Source organism: Atractosteus spatula, chromosome 13, assembly GCF_055471065.1.
Source record: "Atractosteus spatula isolate fAtrSpa1 chromosome 13, fAtrSpa1.hap1, whole genome shotgun sequence".
Classification (NCBI taxonomy): Eukaryota; Metazoa; Chordata; class Actinopteri; order Semionotiformes; family Lepisosteidae; genus Atractosteus; species Atractosteus spatula.
The window spans coordinates 35,233,693-35,259,232 of record NC_142718.1 but is presented as its reverse complement, the minus strand read 5'-3'; the positions used below and the strand labels follow the sequence as shown (position 1 = coordinate 35,259,232).

At 40.4% G+C, this 25,540-nt stretch overlaps 1 protein-coding gene across 1 annotated transcript in view; it reads left to right on the top strand.

Moving 5' to 3' along the window:
- Positions 1 to 25,540, top strand: part of LOC148822271 (receptor tyrosine-protein kinase erbB-4-like) — a 375,272-nt gene that overhangs the window by 156,332 nt on the left and 193,400 nt on the right. The window lies entirely within an intron of this gene.

Here is a 25,540-nt window from a genome sequence, read left to right as displayed (position 1 = left end):
AGGCAGCCATCAGCAGGGCAATGTGCCATCCTGTGCTTGGAAAACATCTAAAGAAGAGGCACACTGCACAAACTCTGAGAGCTGCTGGTCTGCTGTTCCCTGAGCCCTCAGGTCTCTGTCTGGCTGCCTCAACTAATTAGAAATAGAATATCATTGCCACCTCCTGCCTCCTTCCATTCGCCAAACACCTCATAAAAAGTCATCTCATAGCACTGCCAGGTACTTCATTAAACTCTCAAGCAGATGTAACAGGTAATTGTTTTGAGTTTTATTAATTGTGACTTGTTTTTCATTAGCACATAATTTTCCGTCAGGAAACATAACTGCCTCGAGCTAAGGGGATATAACAATTACAGTATATAAAGAGTTTTTCATACTAAAAGAAGTGCGTCTTTGTTAATGTGCATATTGGTATTTGAAATTTGATGCACGTTGACCTATTTGTATATTTGGGCATTTGTATGCATAAATAGGTCTGTCAGCTGACTGGAAGAGAGGTGAAATTGTGTACGAGTGACAGAACAGTGTTTAGTTTCTAGCATCTAAGGCAAAGCATGAATACAAAGCAAATCAACTTAGACCATGCCTTGAGTCTATTAAGCATGGATTAGAAACTGGCATAACAGATAAGGTTTATGATTATGTCTCTTACTTTTTCCCTTTTAATTGAGACTCAGAACTTGTTGAATTATACACAGCTGTGTGAAAGTCTTGTCTTAGACATTTTGTATTGTTCTACTATCTACACTGAGAGGAGAGGAGCAAAGTATATTAATGACAAAGAATGCCTCATAATGTGCCAATTAGATTTGATTGGTAAATGTTATGGATTAGCTGCTGCAACACTTCATATTGGCTGCCCATGTCTGCTTAAGCTTGAATTAAAGATTGCTTGTGTTTTGCACTCAAATTAAGCTATATTAAGAAGAGTCAACATTATTATAATTATCATAAACACAGTCTGGGTAACTTGTCTGGGATGCTTAACAATTTAGTTGTAACTCCAAGCTACTGTATATCTAAAACTATTGCACAGTAATCTTTATTTTTAAATTGATTGGTTTTTTTCTTGTCTACCGTGACATAATCTTTAAATCCATTTTGATTTGGTATTCCCTGTTTGACTTACAATTTTATGCAATGTGAGTTGCATTTGTACCCTTTGAACCCTTAAATGGCCCATATTTGAATTGAGATCTGGAGATTTATTTGAGATGCCACGGATATGGTTACTGCCAAACTGTCTGGCAATATCTTGACCAACAAGTCCACTAGTACATCTAACTTTGAGTGTCTCTAAAGTTTTCAGCCTCCTCTCTGGTCTCTAAGCTCTGACTCCTTCAATGTTATCTCTGCTGACCAAAAGAATCGAGACATGGAGAGTGTCAGGGCTCAAGGAGCATCTGAATCTCCACAGACGGATCGTCACAGACACAATGTCTGTCCTTTATGTCCAGGTCAAAGAGTTGGCTGTTCACCAGTCATATTGGGTTCCATCTAGGAGATTGGCTACCAGGGTTTATTGTTCCCTTCTGTGTCATGGAGCAGATTAACAGAGCCATCTATTAGCTGGTGCTTCCCAGTCATCTTGAACATCGGCCTTCCATACCTTGCTCTTGAAGCCAGTAGGGAGCAACACTCTCACATCTGCCTCAACTAGGCCTTCAACTCCTCCCTTTGAAGGGTTTCATGACACAGTGTCCTGTATCTAGTGCGTCCTGTATTCCTGACGGGTCCAGAGTAGCATTCAGTACCTACTGTATTATGATTAGGGAGCTTCTCCCTGGTATGCTCCTTCCACTCCTTATAGACTGGAAGACGTCTCCCAGCACCTGGTGGATTCTCGCTGAGGGTGGGGTACTGTCATACCCATGGGAATGTGTGTAGCACTCCTTCCTCTGAGACTGGCCAAGTCTCCACTCGGTCAGCCAATTCACCAGTCGCTATGGTAATGAAAGTGGGTTGGTTAGCGAAACCACCAGACTTCTACAGAGCTGATAATTACCTTGCCCCAGTCATCTCTCTCATCAAGTCATTTCTCCAGTCTTGGCATTACTCTCTTGCTTGCTTGATTCCACAACTTATTTACAGTACCTTTTGTCTTCAGTCACTCCTCTTGGAACATGACTGTCTTATCTGTGTTTCAACCTCTGTTTCCCATGAGCTCGATCAGACTGACCTTTGTGTTAAGACCCTACCTGCTCACTGGACTTACCTTTGTAATCTCCCTTAACTGTTGCTCTGATTACCCGACTTAAAATCCTGCTAGTGACCACTTTTTCGGTTTGAGTTTCACTTCTATTAGCCAGAATAGCCTGCACTGCTATGGGCTCGTGCCTGGATGTTTTCCCCCTCTATCCCTTACCAGCTTTAGTAGCAGCTCTCACAATTCACTGTTTGGATTGAATCTTATCTTAGTGAATAGACTTCTCTTTTTAGTACTTGTTCTTGTCAGATGTCCCAGCTCACCTTATTCTCATTTAGGGTGTATTACGTTTAAGAGACTATGGTGCAAAAACAAAAATTCAGATTTGACTCATTTTCTCTTGCTCCAAGACAATGAAATGAACTCCCAGTCCTTATCTAATCTTGTCAGTCAGCCATCATCTTTAAACTCACCTACTGTATGTACTCTAACATTTACTATTTTTTAAACATGATTCTTTTGTTCCATTGTTTTATTGTACAGCTCCTTGGAGCAATATACCATGAAAGGCTTATATATGTATATAAATAAAATAATGATTATTATTATTAGATTTAACCTGAAAAAGGGCCAGCTTGCAAAGTTTATTTTAAATACTGCATATTGTGTTAAGGTGAAAGTAGAATGCACTGGCAAACTAGAACGTTACTATTCAAGTATGAAACCCATATACTGTACAACACGTCTCTGAGCCTGGAGACTGTCTGTGGGAGTGAAGGCAGAACTGGCTACCTGGCTCCTCATGAAGAAGAGGGCATAGAGGGTTTAATGGTAACGGACAGATAACAGTAGCCATACTCTGATTAATGTTCAAGAGAGGCAGTCAAGCGCAGCGCTGCTTTGATACATGAAGTAGTGTAGAAGTTTCCCAGCTGTGCATCTCTATAAATAATAGCCCTGTGAGTCTGTGTTTAACCTCCCTTGCACTCCTTGCATATATTTCCAGAGCATTTGCTGATGCACACTGGAGTTGCCTGTCAGTCGTGTTGGGCTAAAAATGGGATGTGGTCAAAGTCTTTAACACAGTTAAAGACCCCGCTGTTCTCCAATCTATTGTTATTCTGGCAGCAAGACTTTATTCATTCTTTCTCACGGCATGTTACAGGCTTCCTCAGTGGATGCATTACAGTACATGCTGACTTCACATGCGTGTAGGGGAATCGGGCATTCTGGGGAAGTTTTTTGCAGCATAGATGAAAGCAAGGTGATGTTGCTTGTCTGCACTAGAGTCTGGTTGACAATTTGCCTGCTTCCTCTGGCTATCCTATGTACTGTACTTTCCTTGTTTATTGTACGGGCAATGGTGTGTTTTTACCAAGGGGTGACAGGAATGCAGAATAATAACATCACTTTATTAACCCTTTACAATTTCTTGCATTAGAAATTATCTTTTCGCATACCCCAGTTTGCTCTCCATGAGACACAGACACACAGAGAGGGTCAGCGCCCCTGGAGCAGCTGGAGTTAACGGCCTTGCTCAGGAGCCCAACAGAGTAGGATTCCTCTGCCGTCTGCTGGATTTGAACCGCCAACCTTCAAGCCACAGGTGCAGATCCTTAGCCACAGAGCCACCGCTCCGCCCTATGAGTATGAGTCCCAGTCACAATGAAGACAACACGTGGACATGTCTCTGCAAATGCTGCTTGTTATTTATTGTTGCCAGTGTCATTAAGATTTAATTAGGCTGGCCATTTTCAACAAGGTCTTCCCTTTGTAGTGGTCAACCGCTTGCACTCAGCATACGCTGCACAGACGAACAGAAGGGAAGAAAGCAAGAAATCAGCCTTCGCAAGGTCATGAAAACACTCACAACAATCCATCTTCTGCATTTGGAATAGCTTTTCACGAAGCAAGGAGAGGACCATCATTTCTGTTTTGAAAGAAAAAAAAAATCCTTGGAACCAGGAATAGACTTTTAATTGAAGTTTGTAACACATTCTGAGACTGAGGTGCCGCAAAGCTGAAAAAGACTGCTGACCTCATTTAGCTCCATTCACTGTGACTGCAGTTTGAAAATTCAGCGAGCAGCTATCCTAGATGAAACAATTAGTGGATTCTCAGCCTAGAGTAACAAAGCAGTATCCCCTAGAGAAGCTATTAAATTAAAGCTAGCTCTGATCTGGTCTAATGGTTGCAAACTCTCTTTTGGGTAAAGACAATAAAATCACCTTGGGGCCTACAGGGTAAATGTAATCCCACTTTGCCTGTGCAGGAAAACACCTTTATTCTCTAATAATGATGATGGTGATGATGATGATAATTTCCACTAGTATGCAGTACTGTATATCTAGCACTTTTATTTATTTATTTTTTTGTGAATGGTACCGTATATAAAATGTCACAATGGCACAATTGTAATTGTATTTATACAAGATATTGTTGCAATTGCAATTTTAGGCACCGGTTGCCATTGTAAGAGTATTGTAATAATTATAGACAGGTCTAACTGCACCTATAGTAGAGAACGCCCTGTTTAGTCTTGTTAACGTGAGTACTGTATATGACAAAAGAATTAGAAATATTTATAGAAGTTGTCTACTTAGATGTAGCTTGAAGGGTGATGATTGTACTTTTTAAAAGCTTATTGTGTTTACACCGCAATAAAGGTAAAAGCTGAGTGAAGTATAATAAACTCAGTAATTTTATAGTAGATGCCTAGTATAGCAAGATATAATCGACATACTGTACAATGTACGGTAAATATATAAACAAATACAGTGTATTCATGGAAATCTTAAAATACTGTGGCAAACTAGTCATCAGCACCAGTTGAAATGTTTCCCATCTTTTTTGAGCTCTGAGACACCAGAATTCAAACAAAACCCAACAACACAATACAATCCCAGGTTTTAAGTAAGAACTCGTTCAGTCTAGTGGGGGAGTAGGCTACGGTAGGCTACACAAATACCTTTTCAAATTTGATTTAGAAGACTTCCTTATGCCAGTATACCTAGAGATTCGGAATAAGATATTAAGACCAACTATACAATGTTTAAGGTGCTAGCCCCCATCCTCTGATAATAAACATCCTTCGTATGAATCTAGGAATTCACTATTCAGCAATCTCAAATGACCCTTCTACAATTTTATACAGTAGCAACTGATGTGCAGAAATGAACATGGCACATACTTTTATTTATATTTTATTTATATTATACATCCTGTTCTCTGTTGATGTTCTGAAAAAAATTAAAACTAATTTCAAATGGCCTAATTTCAAATGTAACAGTGACTTCATATCTGGATGGCAGAGAACTGCACCAAACACAACTTCGTTATGTGCTCTCCTGAAGCCGGCAGGTGATTGATCTTACAAGGCAACAAAGTGCTATGTAGTAACAAATTTGGGGCTTAAGACCTTGTTTTTCTATTGTTTATTTTCAGTATATCCAGTTATGGTGATATTGCAGTTTCCCAGGCTATTGTTGAAGCATGGTGACAACAGACTCATGCCAGTGCTGTTTGCAGTAAAATCTAACTCCTCTGTTTACCCTCGGTGACGAAGTCCATTAGGCCTCCTTCTGCCTCCAGCTCAGGGCCTTCTCTTAATGCGCAGCTCCTTCAGTTGAAGTGATCGACCTGGAGCTATGGAGAGGGTTGAACAGCTGGCAGTCATACTGGGTGTTTCAGGGGACCTAATCGGTGAAGGATATGTGTTTACCTTCTAAATTATTCTGTGTGGATTTCAGAGAACTTCATCACACAGCAATTTGGAACGCGTTCTGAGATAAAATACAGCGGAGCCTCCAGAGGGGGAAAGTTATCGCTCAGTGTGGAGGTTGAGCCAGTGTGGCCCAGGAGTCATGGCACTGAATTCGGGTCAGGTCTCTAACCAGCTGCAACTGGGATCCCCCAGACAGGTAGCAGGTGGAGCGCAGAGGGCTGGTGAGGCTGGCTATTAGTCGTTGCGAATCTTCTCACCTTTTTGTGAAAGGAGCAACTCCTTGTGCTTGCAGGACCTGTTGGGTACCCAGGACCAAGTTGTCCATATAGACGAACTAGGCAGTTGCCTAGAGTGGCATTTGAGCAAGGGCGGCCAAATGTACTGTAATGAGCTCAGGTTCTTGGGCTTGTGATCTCGCCTCTCAATCAACTGGAGAGATTTTTCGTGTGAACAGTGAAGTGCAGCATGTCAAAATGCCCCAAACTGTCCTGCTGCGAATACAAAAAGAGGAGACTGTTAAAAGAGCAGGCACTACAAAAACAGAAAGGCTCATTCTTAAAATACATTGCCTCAGAATCAGACTCAGTTAGCAAGGATGATAATCCGCCAACATCAAGTCATCAAATCACTGATTCAACTAGTAACTTTGCACTGTTACAAGCAACTGTGGACATAGAGGGCTCTGCTTCCAAGGATAGCATTAGCAGCAACTGCATCTCATCCAAAACAGAGACTCATCAGCCCCTAAGGAAAATTTGAAAGATCCCGATAAGTGACAGACAACAATTAACCAAAGACTTCGAGAAATTTTAATACAGAGGGGACCGCATCAAGTCAGAAGAATCGATTTTCCCAGGGACAGCGGGCACAGAAAATTTTCCACGTGTCCTTATAGTCGGATTTAAGCAAATGGGAAGAAACTGGAGAGGCCATGGCTCATTTATTCAGTTAGCAAGGATGTTATGTTTTGCTTTTGTTGTAAACTTTGTGTTGAAAGTGAGAGAAAATCAGTTCTGGCAAAAGAAGGTGGCAAAGATTGGAAAAATATGTCAAGCATCTTGAGCGCCCACGGAAAGTCGAATGAGCATATAGAATGTTTTCATAAATGGAAACATTTATGAAATGTTGGCGTCTCAAAACACTAGACGCACAAAACCAACGGAAAATATTAGCCGAGACAATGCATTGGCAGCAAGTGTAGCCACGTTTGGTAAGCCTAGTAAGAGTAATGGCCATGCAAAATATAGCATTCCGTGGCAGCACAGATAAACTGTTTGAGCATGATGATGGCAATTTCCTGAAACATATAAAGACGATTGGTCTTTTTGATAATGTATGGCTGAACACATTAGGAGAGTGTGGAGATTAGGAGATTTCCCTACGGGATTAATAAAGTATTATCTACTGTATCTATCTAGAGTAACTTCTGAAGAAACGTATGTTCACCACTTGGGTAAAGGAATTCAAAATAAAATCATAGCAATGCTAGTATCCCAGATTCAGCACGAAACTCTTACGATGCTCACGTCAGCTAAGTACTACTCAATAATTTTAGATCGTACGCCCGATGTGAGTAGAATCAAACAGATGACAATGATGGTGCGCTTTGTTACAACACAGGAAAGCAGCGTGAAGATTAGAGAGCACTACAGGAGCCTGCATGACTGACGTTCTGATCAAGAAACATGGCGAGTAGGGGATTGATATTATGGACAAAGCTTGGCTGAAAATACGATGAATGACAGCGATTTTGACCAATTAGATCAGCTTTTTCGAAGCGGGCAGATTCAAAATTCAGTTGCAATAGCCAATAGATTTCAGTTTCCTCCAGGTCTTCAGGTGAGTCAGGCTAGCCTTGTGTGGATCTACAGCTGCTCTTACAGAGGCTCCAAAGATGGTAAAAATATGGGATATATTGTTTGTTTGTATTTTTTTTTGCTGGTTTTTGCTTTTGCAGTCGTTTTGCTGGCTTATCGATTACTTATCGACGCACGTATGCTGAAGTGCGTCTTCCGATAAAAAAAAAAAGTTTTATTGCAGTCGACTGCCGTGGTGCTTTCCAGGTCTGAAAACAGTTTTGTCAAGCTCCGGTTGTCTATTTTCGATTGATACAGTATAAGGTTTTCTGTAAAGGTCATGCGGTGGTGTTTGTTAAACACGACGAAGTGAAACGCGCGTCCCAGATGTAAATAATAGGCTACCCCGGTCCCGCGGCGCACTGCGGGAAGGGGGCGGGGCCATTGTGTTTCGCCTAGAGCCGCAGAATGGCACGTGCCGGCCCCTGTCAGCGATGTTAGTGAGAAGTGCGCCTCTCTCTTAGTTACGACTAACTCTCCAGTACGGCACTGTGCAGCTTGTAGCTCTTAAAAGATAGTTCAGGTGGGTAGCTGCGTCAGCATGCGTAGGCTGCAAAGGAACAAGTAATAGGTTTATTCTATGCTGAAAAGAGAGACAGAAAACACAACGTTTCAGCTGTTCTTCTTCAGGTGTGTTTTCTTTTTTCTCTTTTTATAAGATCACTTTATTAGCCATATACGATTTCTTGCATTAGGAATTCGTCTTTTCGCATTACCCCAGCTTGCTCTCCGTGAGACACACAGATATGAGACACACACCTATTACTTTATATTAAAAGATGATTGTCAATTCTATTTTTTTTAAAAGCCCATCATTTTGAGCTTTCTGTTTCAGTCTGGAATACTGTATAACATCGGGCCTGAATGGTGCAGTGGGCAAATTAATCATTCATTCAGTCCATTATTTCAAAACCCCTTTTCCCCACTATGCTACTGTTTCCTTCACATATTGTTTTGCTCTTCTTACTAATGACATCACTCCTGGCTGTGGGAGGTAGGTGGAGCCATTTTTAGTTTCCACACATTCAAAGCAAAAAATAAAATAAAAAAGGAGCAATGTATGTGAAAGTTAATATAAATGAAAGAAAAATGAAAAAGTCAGGATTGAATAGGTATTCAAATCTTTTGCTCAGGCAAACCTAAATTAATTTAAGCAGGGGTCTGTTTCAGCATGCACAGGCTGCAAAGGGACAGGTAAAGTTTTATTCCATGCTGAAAGGAAACAAAAAGAGACACAATATTTCAGCTGTGGAGCCTTCTTCAGCTGTCTCCTAAATTAATTTAGGTGCACGTGTTTCCTTAATGAGCCACATACAGTAATTAGTTGAGTGACCTCAGGATTTCAGAATAAAAACACCTTTCTTGGTGAGTTTCCTTGGGTGAGTAGTGGAGGAGTTTAAGCAATGATAAAACCGTGAAGACTAAGGGTTTTTAAAAGCAAGTCATGGATCAAGTGTTTTGAAAAGCACAGGTCACGAGAGGAGTAGAGGAAAATAATGTATGAAAGTCTGAATTTCTCTGTAAGAAAGTCAAGAAAACATATTTCAGTTTTTTTTCTCTATAGTGTTTGCTGACATTTACTCTAACTTACCTTACCCTTCAGTTGGAGCGTGTTTCGTTTTGAACCAAATATTACATTTAAAAATGTGCATGCATCATTTTGTAATTTAACAAAACAGGACACCTTATGAAGGGTCTGAATACTCTTCCCTGCTACTTTGATTCGTAAGTCTTTGTATGCATTAAAGCTGAGGGAGTTATGTAGAAATATGTTAGTTGTAAATTATGTCCTGCTCGAATGTTGTCTTGCCTGAACATCACATACCCTTTTGATGGTGCAGAAAAGATCATGTTGTTTAATGTTTTTATATGTGTTTTATTAAGAGCTTGAGCACAGAGGAGAATGCATGAACAAGGAAGGTGTATTGTGTGATCAGTACTTCTATTGATCCCCAGTCACTGGATGAATATGGAAAGTTGCAAGCAATCCGGATGAAAGGTCTAGATTGCACGGTGTGTGGCTGAGCCTGTGTTTAAGGATGTACAGAGTCCTCTGTAAGCAGGAGTCCTCTGTACATGCACATCCTTCCGGCTGATTTAAGTAGTCAGGAAATTGATGCCTCTACACTGCTTGGCTCATTAGAGGGAGAAAACAAGGCAAACTAATAAACTCCTGGATATAGTTCACTTTATCAGGCAGCATATCCTGAATAATAATATATAAATAAAAATAGAAAAAACACCACTTTATTTGTTATGTTTTTTTTTTTTGTTATTCTGTAATAGGGATATAGATTGTGTTGAGCGTTTAATTCTCTTTTTCAATGTCCTTAATTATTTTCAGTCGCATGTTGGGTTTTATTTTTTAAATTGTGGATTCCGGCATTTCTCTCCTCGGCATTTAAACAAATTAATATTGATTTAATAAGTCCTGTCGAATGTTAAGACGGCAGTGTCTGAGAGCAAAATACAATACAAAAGCACAAGTGACTGGAATCAACAAGGAGTCGGGGAGCATGTAGCATTAAAATTGCCTATTAAAAAGCCGAACATACACATACCATCTATTCGTAGCTTTTCAAATTGATTTTTGTTTTTTTGTTTTTTGTCTGTTGTGGGGCGTGCAGATTTGTAAAATACATGCCATAAGTGCTTTTATTGTGCTGCTTCCATTCCAGTATGATGCGACAGAAATCGAACTTTGGCTGCAGCGAAGGAACAGAATATAAAACTAGTGACAGATGGTGTTGGACCAGTAGATGATGCTCATCCCTCTGAACCAGAATTTCCAAACAAAGCCCAAGTATGGTGATTTGTGGACCCCCTGCTGTAGGAGGCGCTGCCCTTCAGATACTATGTTAAATGGTCCTGACTGCTTGCACATAAAAGATGTCTTGGTCCTTTTTGGACGTGTGTGGACATTGATGTACAAATAATCTAGGAAAATGAAACTGACCACTTAATATAGCAAATGCCAATTTTCTTTAAAATACAGTTAAAAGTTAAAGATTAGAAGAAAACAAAAAAAAATTGCCATGTCAGATATTGTACGCTCTGCACACTTTTCATGACCTAAACAGTGTGCACAAGGCTGGTTTAGGCAATTTTCCAAGTTCAGTCTCTAAGGATTTTATGCTTAGTGAAAAAAGGTTCTTCAAGGGACTTTTTTGGCCTGCCTGGAATGTCTGTCCACTTAAAGCATTGACACTTTTGTTCCAGTTTTACACTAACTGATGGAAGTTGTCTGCTGGAGTAAAAAGTACACTGATAGATAGCTGCCTTTGAAAAACGGAAGGCTTCCCAGTGAGATAAATCGCACTCTGAAACTATATTTACACGCTTAGCACAATCCTGTATGTTATATATAAAGCTTTCCTGCATGTCTATGTGTCTGTCTAAAAATGGCATAGGAAAGCAAGTGAGGATGTCAAAGCAGTGGGGAGGAGCTGAATGAGACAGGGTGTATTTTGTGGAAGACAGGGGTAATATGTTTTAGTGTGCATAAAAGAGAGTGGTGAGGGGGGCAGTCTGAGAGAGAGAGAAGGACTGGCACAGCACTCCTTTCTTTGCTGTGCGCCTGTCCTTGAGCCCCCTGCCTGGTAATGGTAGCTGGCGGTGAAGGTCACACAATCTAATTGGGCAATAATGAGTCTGCTCTGCCTTGCGTTCTCATACCCACACAGCACCGGCTTCGACAAAGCCACCAGCCAATCACTGCACACAAACCCCAGGTAAGAGAGGGAGAGCGAGAGGCAGGATAGAGTGATGAGGAGGAAAGATGTGAGAAACCAAGGGGGAAAATAAGGGGAAAACATGCACGACCAAGGTTGTATTTATATGGCTAATATACTATATAATAATATACTTTTAAGGTCAGTCTTTGATAAACAAGAGTGCAGTTTTCCATTAATGCAAAAATAGTAGTTTACTTAACCAATTCCATAGGCTAAGTGTGGCTTGCTCAGGTAATTATCTGCTCCTTTCTGTGCCTTTGGCTGCTTCTACATTTGCGTCATTCTTTGAAGACGTATAGAATTTCTTATTGTAGCAGTGTTTGTAATACAGTTCTAAATTAGTAAGAGGTTGTTAATGGCACTTGAAAGCAGAATTTACTGGGAGACCTCGTCCATTTACGCCGAGGGGCTTCTTCAGTGTAATGTCTTGTCTATAATGAGGGCTGCCTGCTGCGAAGGGCAGTCAGGGCCTCACACGCAGGGTAGAAGCTGCTTTGGTGTACTGGGAGATAGGAGGAGAAGAAGAGAAAGGATGAAACGCACAAGTCTCAGTAGGCAATTGGGGTTTAATGGCTCTTCCATGTTCTTAACTTGTTCTGGCCTTAATTTTATGGCTGTGGACAAAAAGCCCAGGCTGTACCATGGCCTGAGAAATGTGTTCTTGTGTTTTCCCTCAGCGGGCTGTGCTGCAGTTTAATTGGTTTAAAGAAACAGGCAGTGGAAGGGGTCCCGGGGGTTACATCTTTTTACCCCAACAACGCCACAGGGTCGACCAGGTTTACATCTCGTTTTGTTTCCCTAATAAAGAGACAATAAAATGCAGTTCTGAAGCGTCAGGTACATCTTACAAGCAAGGAATTAAAGGCCGCTGGGGGCCAGTGTAAACGTTTCTCTTCATTCTGCGACACTTTTCCAAAATGGTGGCGGCAGGCGAGCATGGCAGAAAGAGCCTTGTGAATTAGAAGAGCCGTAAACATGAAACGTCGCTGTTCTCGGTCCTGGCTGGGATGAGTGGCTGATCTTTGCTGGAAACCCGTTCGGCTGGGGCTGATGTGCCTCACTGTGCTGTGGGCATGGGGGTGCAGGTAGTGTTGCTCCAGGTGTAGATCGCTCCGGAGGAACTTCTGACACCAGGGCAGATCACAGCAACTACCTCTGCTGAGCACATTACAAGAACATCTGGAGCTAGGGAGAGCTGGTCAGCACTCCTTTGACCTTACCGTGAAATTAGAATTGGTCCTCCACCATGATCAGTTAAGAAATTGGTTAATCACTTATTATTAATAAGATGAAAACAAACCGTGTAATTCTGCCCATGAATGTGAGATGATGGGGTGGAACACTTGGCTTTGTCTTCATGGCTTTGGGCCTCGGCTGGAAAGTGTGTGCACCTGTGCTGGGTTGTCACGAGTTTCCCTCCTCTGCAGTGCTGTGAAAACCATTGCAATTATGTGTCTCCTGTGTGCAAAATTAAAGACAATCACGGTTTCAGATTTATTGTAATGCAGAGATAACTGGGGATTGGGATTTGTATCCTCTCCTTTATTATGTTTACCGACAGATAAATACAGATTAACCCAATAAGCCATTTATTCTTAAAGTATGCAATATTATGAGTAACACTGGGAGGATGGTGATACAGTAGCAGATAAAGTAGTTGCTCTCTTCCTAATATGGCTGTTTTAATCTGCCTCTTTGATCTTTAATATATTGTATAGTAGCTTTGTGAGGAATGTGGAAGACAACAATATGCAGTGCTCTACTCTGTGGTGGCTGAGTGTTACGTAACGTTCTGTGACGCCAGCCTTCTAAAAGCACATTCTAAAAAAAATTGTCTTTTAATTTTCAAACTTATTCCGAAAACTGAGAACTCCTCCGTGGGTCCAGCCCATGCCACCGATCAGTAGCAGTGGTGGCTGCCTACCATGATAGCCTTGTTCCAAGGAAGGGAGGATGAAGTCTGATAGAAAATGGCAGAAATGAAGCATTAATTTTGTACCATCTCTCCCTGTCCTGTGACACAGCAGCAGGTGACGCTGTGACGCTATGGAGGAGTAATTTCTCATTGAATGAGGGAAGCAATTTTATCTGAACAAAAAAAAAATGTCCTTTTAATGACAAAGGGAAAGCAGGGACAGCTAGTGAATGGTATAATTGATTACGATTATTTGGATATGAGATTAAGATTCATCGTTCGGCCATGCTGTGGGACGTAACACACTTAAAGCATGAAGGATAAAGCGTAGCACTTTGACCAAATGGGGCGTTATTGATGGTGCGCTGTGCCTAGGCCTCACGCTTTCAGTGTACTGTAAAAATGCTAAAAAACCTCTTTTAATCACACCGGCCTTATACGCTCATGGTGTATAAAATATTGTAGTCATTAGAAAGATCCCATGATATTCTGTATTACCTCAAATTAAGGCTGGTCCAGGCAAAGATTAAGTCAGTTAACACTTCAGTTATTATGGTGGTATGTATCTGATTCTAAAGGTGTGATAATCAGTCTTGTAGAAATAAGAAAGGAGAGGATAAGTACAGAAGGTTTTCTTAAGTGCTAAAGGAGTAGTCGCTAAACATACTGTTCAAGTGAGTGAATTTAACTGAGAGTGCAGAGGTGTGTTTTGTGAAATCTTACTTTTTGTGTTAATTGTACCAGTTGTGGTGGTAGTAGTACAAATTGTATTAAGAAAATGAATATCACAGACAGGCCTATGAAAGAGCACGGAGGATTATTTTAATTTTAGATGCAGGTTCAAGAGTTGTTATTTCCATCTGAAGTGGGATCAAGGTATTTCTGTTTTCCTTGAAGTTGTTTTTCCAAGCTGTTGAGAACATTCTGGGACCTTGCTGACTCCTGATTAAACTGCCACACAGCCTGTTCTCCAAGCTATTCACCCCATGGGGCATGTACTCCATACCCCCCCCCCCCCCCACCTCAGTGTAAGGCAAAAGCAGTTAATAGTGATAATATGTCACTTACGGTCCCTCGGGTTTTGAACTTTTCACTTCAGTGGCCTGCAACAGGTAGCCATAAACAAGGTCACCATGACGACAAAAAGCAACAAAAGATGATCCTGCATCGTTTAGTGCTGAATTATAATGTCAAGGCCCAGAAGAAAGGGGTGTGATGTCTGCTTGAAAAAAAAGTCATTGTGTGGGATTCCAAGAGTATGTTGTGAATTACTTTTGTGATTTATTCTGTGGGTTTCCGCGCATTCCCAAAGCCCCTTTTTACACTTCAGACATTACAGTCCTTTTCTGCAGGCATCCCACTGTGTTCCAGGACCAGGCTGTGCTGTTTGACACTGACAGACCTGGGCTTTGTGCGTCAGACAGACCCTCACCGAGGCAGTTCCTGTAACTTGCTTGTTCTCCTAATTGCTATGACCAGTACTGCTAGGTATTACTGTAAGTGATTTAATTTTGGAACTTTACCAGGAAAGCATATAATGGGCAGAATTTTAATAAAGGACCATATTAAAAAAAGGAGCTAATAACCTCCTTTCTGCTGACCATAAAGGCATGTTTACTGAATTAATATGCTTTTGTCAAGTTCCTTTCTTACTTTTCATTATCACTTAACATTTTTTTCTTATGCTTAGAGGGCAGAATTCCAAATAATAGTAAAGCTGACAGGCATTTCCTTTATTTTGTGGTTAGAGAAAACAATTGGGGAGCAGGTAGTTGTTTGTTAGGTGTCACTTAAATTCCAGCCACAAAAAAGGAAGAATGGCTCAGCACTCTGTATACCCTGAGCCATAGAACAGTGGTTCTCAACCTTGGCTCCAGCGAAAATGGTGCCTACTGCCTTCATTCTAACTAAGCTTTAATTGATGACCTAATTGATCTGTTTGCTTGTTTAGACTTTTATTTAACATGTTTCTTCAGTTACTCCTGAGTGCTGAAAATACCCTACTTGAAGGGTACGGTTTCCAGTGGTTCCTGCATATGGGACTTAACACGGATGATCCTCAGTTTGCTTTACTGGTATTATCTGGTGAAACAGCTCTTTCAAATTGATCGACTGATGCTGCACTGACCCAGGTGGAAATTACACTGCATCAGACGTGCCCATACATGGTTATATTTCAGGCAACACACTTGAATGCAGGTTGCTCTGATACTTGGAAATCGGTACTGGGTTGAAACCAATTAACAAATTCCATTTGACCTCTTAAGAGCCGAAAACAAATGTACAAATTGTTTATAAAGTACTTTTGAAACTAAACATATTGTGCTTCAAGGACATGAACTGCAGACTAGCATTCTGTAATGAATCAACACTCGTACTGCTTGCACAATAATAAAGACGATGAGATTTAAAAAACAGGCTCGACCTGCTTATGTAGACATGTGCTAGGTCTGTAGCAAGGTCAATGCCGGGCACAGAGAAGAGTATGCACGCTCTGCTTTAAAAGCAAACATTTACTTTTGTACAGATTGTTCATCCTTTACCAAAAAAACTAAATGCCCAGTGGTATTTATCCATGGGATCAGTGTTAGTTGCACTTTACCATTGACGAGACTTTATATGTCATATCTTCAATGCGACATAGTTGTGAAACATAAAATTAAATATTCAGAAGAAGAAATGAAGAACAGTGCTTTTAATGATTGTGCAAGCTGACGTTTGAACAACCAGATATAGCTGACTAAAGAATACCTAACAGAATTAAAAACCTTTTCCTAATTAACTGCACAGTGTCCCTTTTAGAAGTCAAATGCCCAAAGGGTAACAGTCCTCTTTGAGAGATATACCGTGTATGGTTTGACTTGGAGATAGTTTTCACATGCTCCAATAAAGTATGACATGACCTTTTACAGGTGAACCTCTCTTTCTCTCTGCCCAGTCTATGAAAGAACACTACCTTACAGCTCTTAAACTCTTAATACTAAACCCTACATGTTTGCTATTGATTTTTCTTTTTCTTTCACATCTGTTCTGACCTTGCCAGTGCTCGGTAGGGGACTGCAGATGGTGTGCTCCTTTGTTCAATCAGCTGTGTGCAGGTTTCGTCTCCTGGGCTCGGCTACAGAGCCAGTTAAAGGGTCAAGAGGTTGTGTGTTATATAAACGCCTGGGCATGTGTGCAATTCATACACATTAGCAGGTGAATGTGGAATGTGTTGATTCTAATTCCGCCTCTAGTATCAATAAGGTGCCCTCAATTATGCAGCTCTCTGTACAGTGTATAATCTGGAATTGCCTTATATTGAGAATATTCTGCTGTTGAGTCACATTTACTCTGTAGTAGGCTGTAATTGGTGTGTGTCAGGGGGCAAGCTAGGCATTTGATTTATTTTTTTTCTAGTTGCCATCTGTCCATTCATAGGCTAAGTGATACGTAAAATGTATTCATTTTCTTTTTTATGTATACTGTATTTGAAATACCCATTTTATGCTGAAGTGGTTGTGATTTTTTTTAACACTAGGATTCAACTATTGCATTTTTCTTATGTGCCCTCCCAGTATGAAAATTGTTTAGGGTTAGTGGTTTAAAATGGTTTAAAATGAAGGTTTAACATGGGTTATATAGGAGAAGGGGCTATTAGACCCATCCCTTTGTTTGGTAGTTAGTTACTTATTGATCCAAGGATCCCATCTAGTTGTTCCTGAAAAAATCCAGGGTATCAGCTTCAATTACATGGCTGGGCAGCTTGTTCTGTACTTCCACAACTCTTAGGGTAAGTGCTAAATGCACTGGTGCTTTTAACACCCATTGGAAGAGCAGTGTGCCTTTCACTTACACCACCCCAAGCTTGCAGGTGCCTGATAAGTGAAACCTCTCAGTATCATTGAAAGCAGAGAAGGACTGGGATGAAAAATGCATTCCCTGTGCATTTGGTACCACCTCCTGTGGAGTCCTGGCCACAGTATGTATCACTGGAGGGTCATATCTTGGTCACAAGGCAGTCTGTACACTGAGCTTGTGTCTTTGCAGTTTAAGACACTAATAAACCCCTGCATGAGAACAAAAAGGCTACATTTAGGGCATCCCAGCTCCTAGCATAGCATCCTTGTGACTAGAGGTTTCTTACACAAAAGCATTGAGTTCCTGTGCATTATTATAAATGATATCCTAGCTTGTACTGTACAGTATATCCCCATTCCCACTGTGTCCTGGCCAGTTTCATATTTGTAGGTTTTAATAACATGGTTCTGCTGTAGGTGTGTTGTGAGTTATGGTATCGCATTTGTTTTTTTTTCTAATTATACTGTAACAGGTTCTCTGTGAAAGGGTTTATTCTCAGTGGGGCATGGAATCTTCAAAGTCGTAGAGTGCATCAGTTTGCTGCCCATTGCTAATCCCTTCCGCTACACTGCACCTTCATATCTGATAGCTGAATGCTGAACCGTGGATAGAGAGATTAACCTGAGCACGCTGCTCTTTAATACAACAGCTGTCCTGCAGTCAGGCCCTGGGAGAGTGTACCTCCATTTTATGGTTAATACACCTTATCTAGCTACTGCATGAAGCCCTGATAAGAACTGGAGCTCCAGATCTCTTCTCTGTCTTCTGCAACATACTGTATACCTGCAAAGCCATGGAGAACGCACTGTTTTTGGAGAACACAGAGGCTGGTGTTTAAAGTGAGTCTCTCTTGAACATTATCCATGCCAAACATAATCTCCCCTTTTCATCTGAAAGAGCAGGTTTGAGATTCACATCTGTTATTACCCCTTGATAACCCTGACTCCCACCAATCTTTTGCCATTAGTGTTATCTCATTAACAAACTAAGTAGGCTACTCGGATATATCAACAGAGGATTTATTTAAGGTGTGTTCTTGCAGGGTCTAACAAGATAACTTAGTGTCACAGATTCCCATCTAAAGTAATCTCCTGTAGAGCTCCAGTTTCTCCCTTTCAGTTTAGTGGTGTATTGTGGTAGCCCCTTCAGCTATGTATATGTACAATATTTAATGTAAATTACAGAGCTGTACCATTCTTCCTGCCTGCATGGGATGTATCGACATCTGTAATGTTTATAAAACTGACCCCCCCAAAGAAAAGTCTCATTGATCCCTGTAGCTCAAACTGGATTCACTGTCTGCATTGTCATACTGTCCACTGTATTTTCTCCTTTGTGAAGAACCAATCGATATTAAGAGGGAAGCTAAAATGGATTCAAGTTGAACACAATGAAGCTTCACATTGGTAATTAAATGCTGAAGCAATGAGCTATTTTAGGATCTCGAAGCATAAAGTAGGTACAAGTCTATACTGTATATACTGTTTCCAAATACATAGACATTTTGTACTTCTAAAATGTGTACGTTGTGAATCTCTGTGCTCATGCTTTTAGTACTTACAGTATTAAGCAAGTTTCATTTTATGCTGTTAAGTATTTTTTCTTTGCCTTAAAACTTATGAAAGTTTACCTATCAAAAAATGTGAAGGCTGTGGTTTGTGTACAGTAACTGTCCCCATCTGACTGGTGGTAAATGTTATTTTTGGGGGTTGGAAAGTCATCCCATTGGGTGCAGTTTCAGCTGGTGTAGGGAGAAGTGTGGAGCCACCTTGTGCTTAGAAATACACGATGTCCCCATACCTTTCATTTTGCAGCGCCTGTGTTGCCCCTACAGTATAAACCTTCTAGAAGCCTAGACTTCTGTTCTGGGTGGGTGAGAGCAGGCAGAATACATCACTTCCTCCTTGGCTGGGTGCGGAGTGGCAAGGCTTAGGTTTGGTCTGGAGGGTGCTGGAGGAAGTCAGTAGGACAGTATGCCTGTGGCTTCTTCACACTGCGCGGAACGTGTTTCAACATGTTAATTGAATCTGCTGCTCGTTAAGGAGCAAGATGCTGGCTATCTGAGAGGGAAGCTTTGCCTCTCGCACTCCTTGTACAGCGAAGGGGTCAGTGAAGCAGAGGGAGGCAAAACTGGAAATGAATATTAATGAGTGCAGACAGCTTTGTCTCATACAGCACCATATGGGGAATGAGGTGGATGCAAGGTGCGCTGGATAAACAGGGAAGGGAGAGCTGTTGTGAGGGAGGATGTGTGATGTCCGAGGGACAAAAAGATTCGACTGCTTTCCAAAACAGTTTGGAGCTCTGAGCTTTCCTTTGCCCTCCTAATAAACTAAAACCCTTTTTTCCCTGTGTCATTGAAGTACTGTGCAGCAAAAGCAGTTGCCTAGCAGTATGTCTCCCCACACCTATTATTACTGTTACTATTATAATTACTATTAATTTTCTGCCTTTTTTTATCCAAGGCCATTTACACTGGGCTTAAATATGTAACAGGGCTCACCAGTGTTGTCCTTGGGCTTTGTATTTTTGTAGTCAGGAGTGACTAATGTTGTCAAAAAATGTTATGTGGCACTTACGTAATTCAATAGTAATAAAGCATTCATTTGTAAAATGAACATTACTGATTTAATCTCTATCAGTGGTAGGCAGTCCTGTTCCTGGAGAGCCAGTGTATCTACAGGTTTTTTTTTCCAGTTGTACTGGTTTAACAGGACCAGTTTAACAGCTTCTCCCAGCTCCTCTGACACTGCTGCTTTAATGAGACCTACAGGAGAGCGCCCACAGATACCCTGAGCATACCTGACCAAGGCTAGTTGCCCCTTCTGCAGACACTGCATGCAAGAAAAATGGCACTCCACATGGAGAAAATGTACTAATATACAGTATATCAAATTCAAAATACTGTATAAAAGACCAGAATAATAGGTTTAAATGTGCAAAAAAGTATCCTAAGAATAGTTGGAACGAGGACTGTAAAATACCGCTCCTACTGCTAGGAGACACTTCAAAATACAGTACAATCTACACAGGTAGTACTGTTAAGCACTGTTCTGTCATACCAAGAGCCCAATATGAAAACGAGAACAACAAAAAAACATGGCAAGCAAAATAAAAGTACAAGCAGGGAAAAAAAGAAGAAAACTGTGAAATTGCAAAAAAGTGCAGGCTCATACTTTACAGCTGTGAAGAACAAACACCATTGCTATTATCTTAGATTAGAAGAGAAGCTGTGCTAAACCCCACAGAGTGTCACAGTAAATAATCCCCCTGCGCTCTATCTGAGACATCTCCTGGAAAACAGATTAGGCTATATCCGTGTGAAATAGGTTTTACAAAACTATGGAAGACTGTAATGTATTAAACAACACTGTTTTCGACCGTACTAAATAGACATCTATCATTGTCTCTCTGATAATGAAATAGTTTAAGCCTGCTTGTGCAGTAAATATTTACCTCTCTATGATGAATGCAAGACTGTGCAATGATGTAAGCATAATGGTTTTTTTTTCTCCTAGTGATTTATATGAAATGAAGCAGAATTCAAATCAAGCAAGAGAATTATGTTCCCACCTTTCCTACACTCATTCAGGCTTGGTTTGAGTTCTCTAAGCTTTTCATAACTGCACATACTGTATTAAAAACATAGCAGTATAAAATAGCTGTTTAATTCAGAACATTCAATCAATTGCTCATTTAGCGTTCTTTCTGACATAATAATTCCTTGCATCTAAAAGGAAGGTTACCAGCAAGAGGAAGCTTTTTTTAGCCCATGTAGCTCCTTTGATTTCTAATAGCTAATTGATCCAGGGATCTCATCCAGCCATGTGTGGAGAGAAGCTGGCGAATCCGCTACAACAGCAAGATGGGGAGATTCTCACAACCCCCTTATGTAACAAAGTGCCTTCTGCTCTCCGTGTTAAATGCATTTCCCACAGTTCCCCCTTGTGTCCCCTGCTTCAGGTTTCACTGTTGATTCTGAAGAAGTCAATTATCTTGACTTTTGTCAAAGCCCTTGCAGATTTGGAATCCTTGTAGCTTTGCATATAGGAGAGGTGTAACCAGCCACCTGATGTAGTGAATGATCGCTACACCATTTGAACTGAAGGGGAACTTTAGGAAGGGAAGGTTGTATAATACCAGAGTGGAATTTAACCAGGGTACTAGCAGTCAGACGACTCTTTCGAAAAGTACCATGGGACCAAGGGCAAGTTGTCAGGACCTCGGTTTAAGAACCTACTGTATCTGAAGGACCTACTCAGACAACACCACATGTGGTCGCAAAGCAGCATCCTGATTTTAGTGGTTTCCCAACCTAGTACTGGCCAGACCTAGCCTTGCTGATCTGACATTTTTTTAATATCAGACTACAAGGTGATAATGCTACAATGATTTCACGGAAGGTGCATTAAATAGGTGCAGTCATTAAAACAGGACTTTTGATAAAATGTTTCAAGATCTATAATTTCTGTAGCATGCCAGTGTGCAATCTTTTGAACTACCTTGGAAGTTGTCACTGTAGAGTTTAGCTTAGAGATCCAATTGGACATACAAGTCACACGACTTCGATTCCTTCTATACTGTACGCTTACTTTGAAAATCGCTATGGAGTCATGAGCAAGGGGTGTTACTATCCAGATTGATCCTGGGCACATCTCTGAAAGTCAGTTTCAGCTCCATCTGTTTGATCTCAGCTGTGTCTGCTAGGTGGCCTTTTCCCAAAATGGTAAGAGTTTTCTAAATAGGAGCTCAAGCTATTCTGGAACGTTTTGGCCATCATGGCCTCTTTGTCCAGTGGACCTTAGATGTGTGACTTGTGGTGTGTTTCATCTGTGCTTATCCAATTTCTCAAAAAAAATAAAGTGCTTTTGAGGATTTGAGGATAATCTTAAACCATCTTAAAGTTGTATTAATTTTTATCTTCTCAGTATGTTTAGAATATAGTCAATGGAAGTACTTCCTAGGCCTTGTTCTGACCAGCATACAGTATATATTGACATTCCTGAGCTGTTTTCCTATTGCATATCATATAGATTTCAAGTTACTGCTCTTGACGTTTGGCCATGAGGGTAATATCACCCCCCTAGCACACTTTCCACATCTCTGATGTGGGTTTCTCACCTGTCCTCACAACAAGAATATGGATTGTAGGTAGCGGAGCTGTCTCTTGTTGTGAAACATGAGTGTGAAATACCGAGAATTCTGAGTCTCTTGTTCAAAGCTGATTTAAACTGGCAATTCTACTGATTTGATGATGTATACTAACTGTTGTATGTTGTTATATTGTGTCTCATTATTTTGTTTAGATGTTATTTGTGTCCAAACCTTAAAAAGGTTTTTCCCGCTGACTTTGTGTTGTACAGAGCTTTAAAATACTCTTTATTGTCTGAAAGGTATATTCTAAAATATAATTTCGTATTAATATTATAATATTTTGCTTGACGTGCACTTCGGGTAGTGAAGTAATCCTCAGGTTGTGTTTCCAGATGACAATGTGTGTTTTACAAACGCAGTAGCACAGGAAGCAAACCCTTCACCCTGCGACTAGCAGACAGCGGCACTAGCCCCTTCTGTCCTGCAGGCACCACACTAGAGCAAGAGCACCACAAAGAGGCCCAAACAGGCTGAATCGTATGCTGACCAATGCTAATCGGAGACCCTCACAATAATTTTTTTCTTTGAACTGTAATATAGCCTAGACCTCCTGGGGAAAAAAAAGTTTTGTATGGCAAATGCAGAAATAAGCAATAAACTGTTGTCTTTAAATTCCGGCCAGTCAGCTTCCTTGCAACCTTGCGTGGCTCCCTTCTCATTCAAAGAGCCCCCCTCTCTTAACTTATTAAAGGAACAAGTAATAGGTTTATTCCGTGCTGAAAAAAAGAAGAGAGAAAACACAACGTTTCGGCTGTGGAGCCTTCTTCAGGTGTGAGGCCGAAACGTTGTTCTCTTTCTTCTTTTTTTCAGCATGGAATAAACCTATTACTTGTTCCTTTGCAGCCTATGCATGCTGACGCAGCTGCCCACCTACCTTATTAGAGGTTTACATACCAGCCTCTGAGGTATTTCTACTGGTGCTAGGTGTTAGGATTAAAAAAGGACAGTGAATTGCTGCATAGAGTTCTGACCAGAACAATGGTGAATTCATCAGGAATGAACAAAGCACTGTTTAGTTACTGTATGAAGCCTGGTGTTGAAGTTCTTTTTTTTTCCCTCTGACAATGTACTGATATTCCCTGTCCTTGTGCACTGAGATAAGAATCCTGCTAAGAAATGGAACCAGATCAAGTGTGAAATGTCCAATGATTAATATCATATCACGGGGTAACTAATTAATCAATTTCTTACCTAAACAGCAACGACCCCATCATACTGTATATTTAAACCTCCAATTGACTACAGTATTAATTTCTTAGTTGCAATTTGTTGCCTTTTCTGCCATTTTCTATCACACCAAAAATATCATTTAGAAACTTAAGGAGAGTAATTCAGTCAGACTTTATTAAATTTAATTATTACATACTGTAGGAAAATAAACATCTGAACTTGTACCGCCCGGTTAGTGTAACTTACCCAATACTAGAATACATGTGTAAGGAAGAAAAATCTGTTGTATCAGAGTGCCAGTCCTATTCCCTCAGAAACAAATGAGTTCTGTCAAGAATAAGGCTTCAATTTATAAATGACACTGTTGTACAGTAGATTGCTCTCCTATTGTACTTGTTGGCAGCCATGTTCCTGAGGATTTCTCCCAGTGTAAACAGATGTTTTCTTCAATACAGTGTGTTAGCAATAATCCACATGGCATAGAATTTATCATTCCAGCATGGGGTGAGATAGAATGTCCTGACATACTGAGATTGAGAATAAAAAAAAAAAAAACTGTATATACAGGTATTTTCACCTACGCTGTTGTTATAAAAGTAACAAACATTAAAAATTGCACCCGACCACTCTTATTTGCTCATTTGTATTGCCCATACACCAGCAGCACTCTCCAGTGTGCAATACAGGTATCAAGGATGTGATTCATAGTACGTTTTACGCCATCCAGAAAGTTGGCTATTCCTTACACTGATGAATGCTTTAATTTGAAATGTGTCGTAAATAAATGGATATCCAGGGAGATTTTCTTTCCCCTTGATGGTGCTGTTTGTTTGATCTTTCTAAAGGATCCTGTTTCTCCCAGAGTCCCATGACATCTAATTCTAATGTAAGATTTGTCAAAGGTGGCAATATAAACTTCCCACCTCACAAGACCTGCTTCCACCTCAACTCTTCCATAATCTCAGCAAACAGCCCCCAGGGGACTAATAAATGCTTATTACTACGCGCTTCACTTTATAAAATCCAACACTCCTAATGCATGCTAACGGTTATTGAGAACGCAGAGATCTATCATTGATTATACCCGGCACTTTCTAGATTTGTATGTATGCTCTCTGCTTCTTGTAATTTAATAATGGATCACAGGAATTGTTTGAACAAGGTCTCATTTGTCTTTATAGCTTGTGTCGCCTTTTGGGTTTTCTGAGATGGAAAGAAAAAGTTATGGAGGAAGAAGGAAAAGATCTTTGGCTCGTGTTAAAAATATCTGATGAGACAACATGTGCTTGTTATTTATATATATAGTGATGGGGAAGATTTTATTGGCCATGGATGTTAAAAGTGGGAAATTTCAAGCAATCACCTTAGCTTTAGAGTTAGGCAAAACAATTCAAATTACATTCATTCTTGCTCTCCCAGGTTCTCAAGGAAAGAAACCTCAGTAAACACTAAGCAGGTGCATCTTCATACCTGCTGCAATGTGATTTGCGGGCCTCGGCCCACCATTAGAGCTGGGTGTGTTGAACTGTGAACTGTGATTCTCACTCTTTCTAGCATTACAACAAATGATTCCTTAATTTGGTTTGAAAACGTCCTCAGTATATACAACAAAAATTCGAAAAAATAAAAACCATGTTTTAACATTTCCCAATAGGTTTACTCACCCTGATTATCCTACAGTACGTTACCAAATGTAAATTTAGGCAAGAAAGTATAGAACCTTTGCTAATCAAGATTTGCAAAAGTACTCTTTATTTGTGAAATTATAACCGTGCCATTGATAATGGAAATTGGTGTCTGCATGCATGTTGTTTTTTATTGTTTTTATTAGACTTCAAAGCTTTGTTTTGTTTTTGTTTTTTAACTTAAAAAGGCAAAGGTTTGCAGTGTCGTGCTGTGGAGTTAAAGGATTTGTGGATGTTCTCTGTTTGCCCCTGCCTGATGTGCTCAGACACTGATCTTTCCAACTGTTAAATGGAAATCTGGGCTTTTTTTCATTTT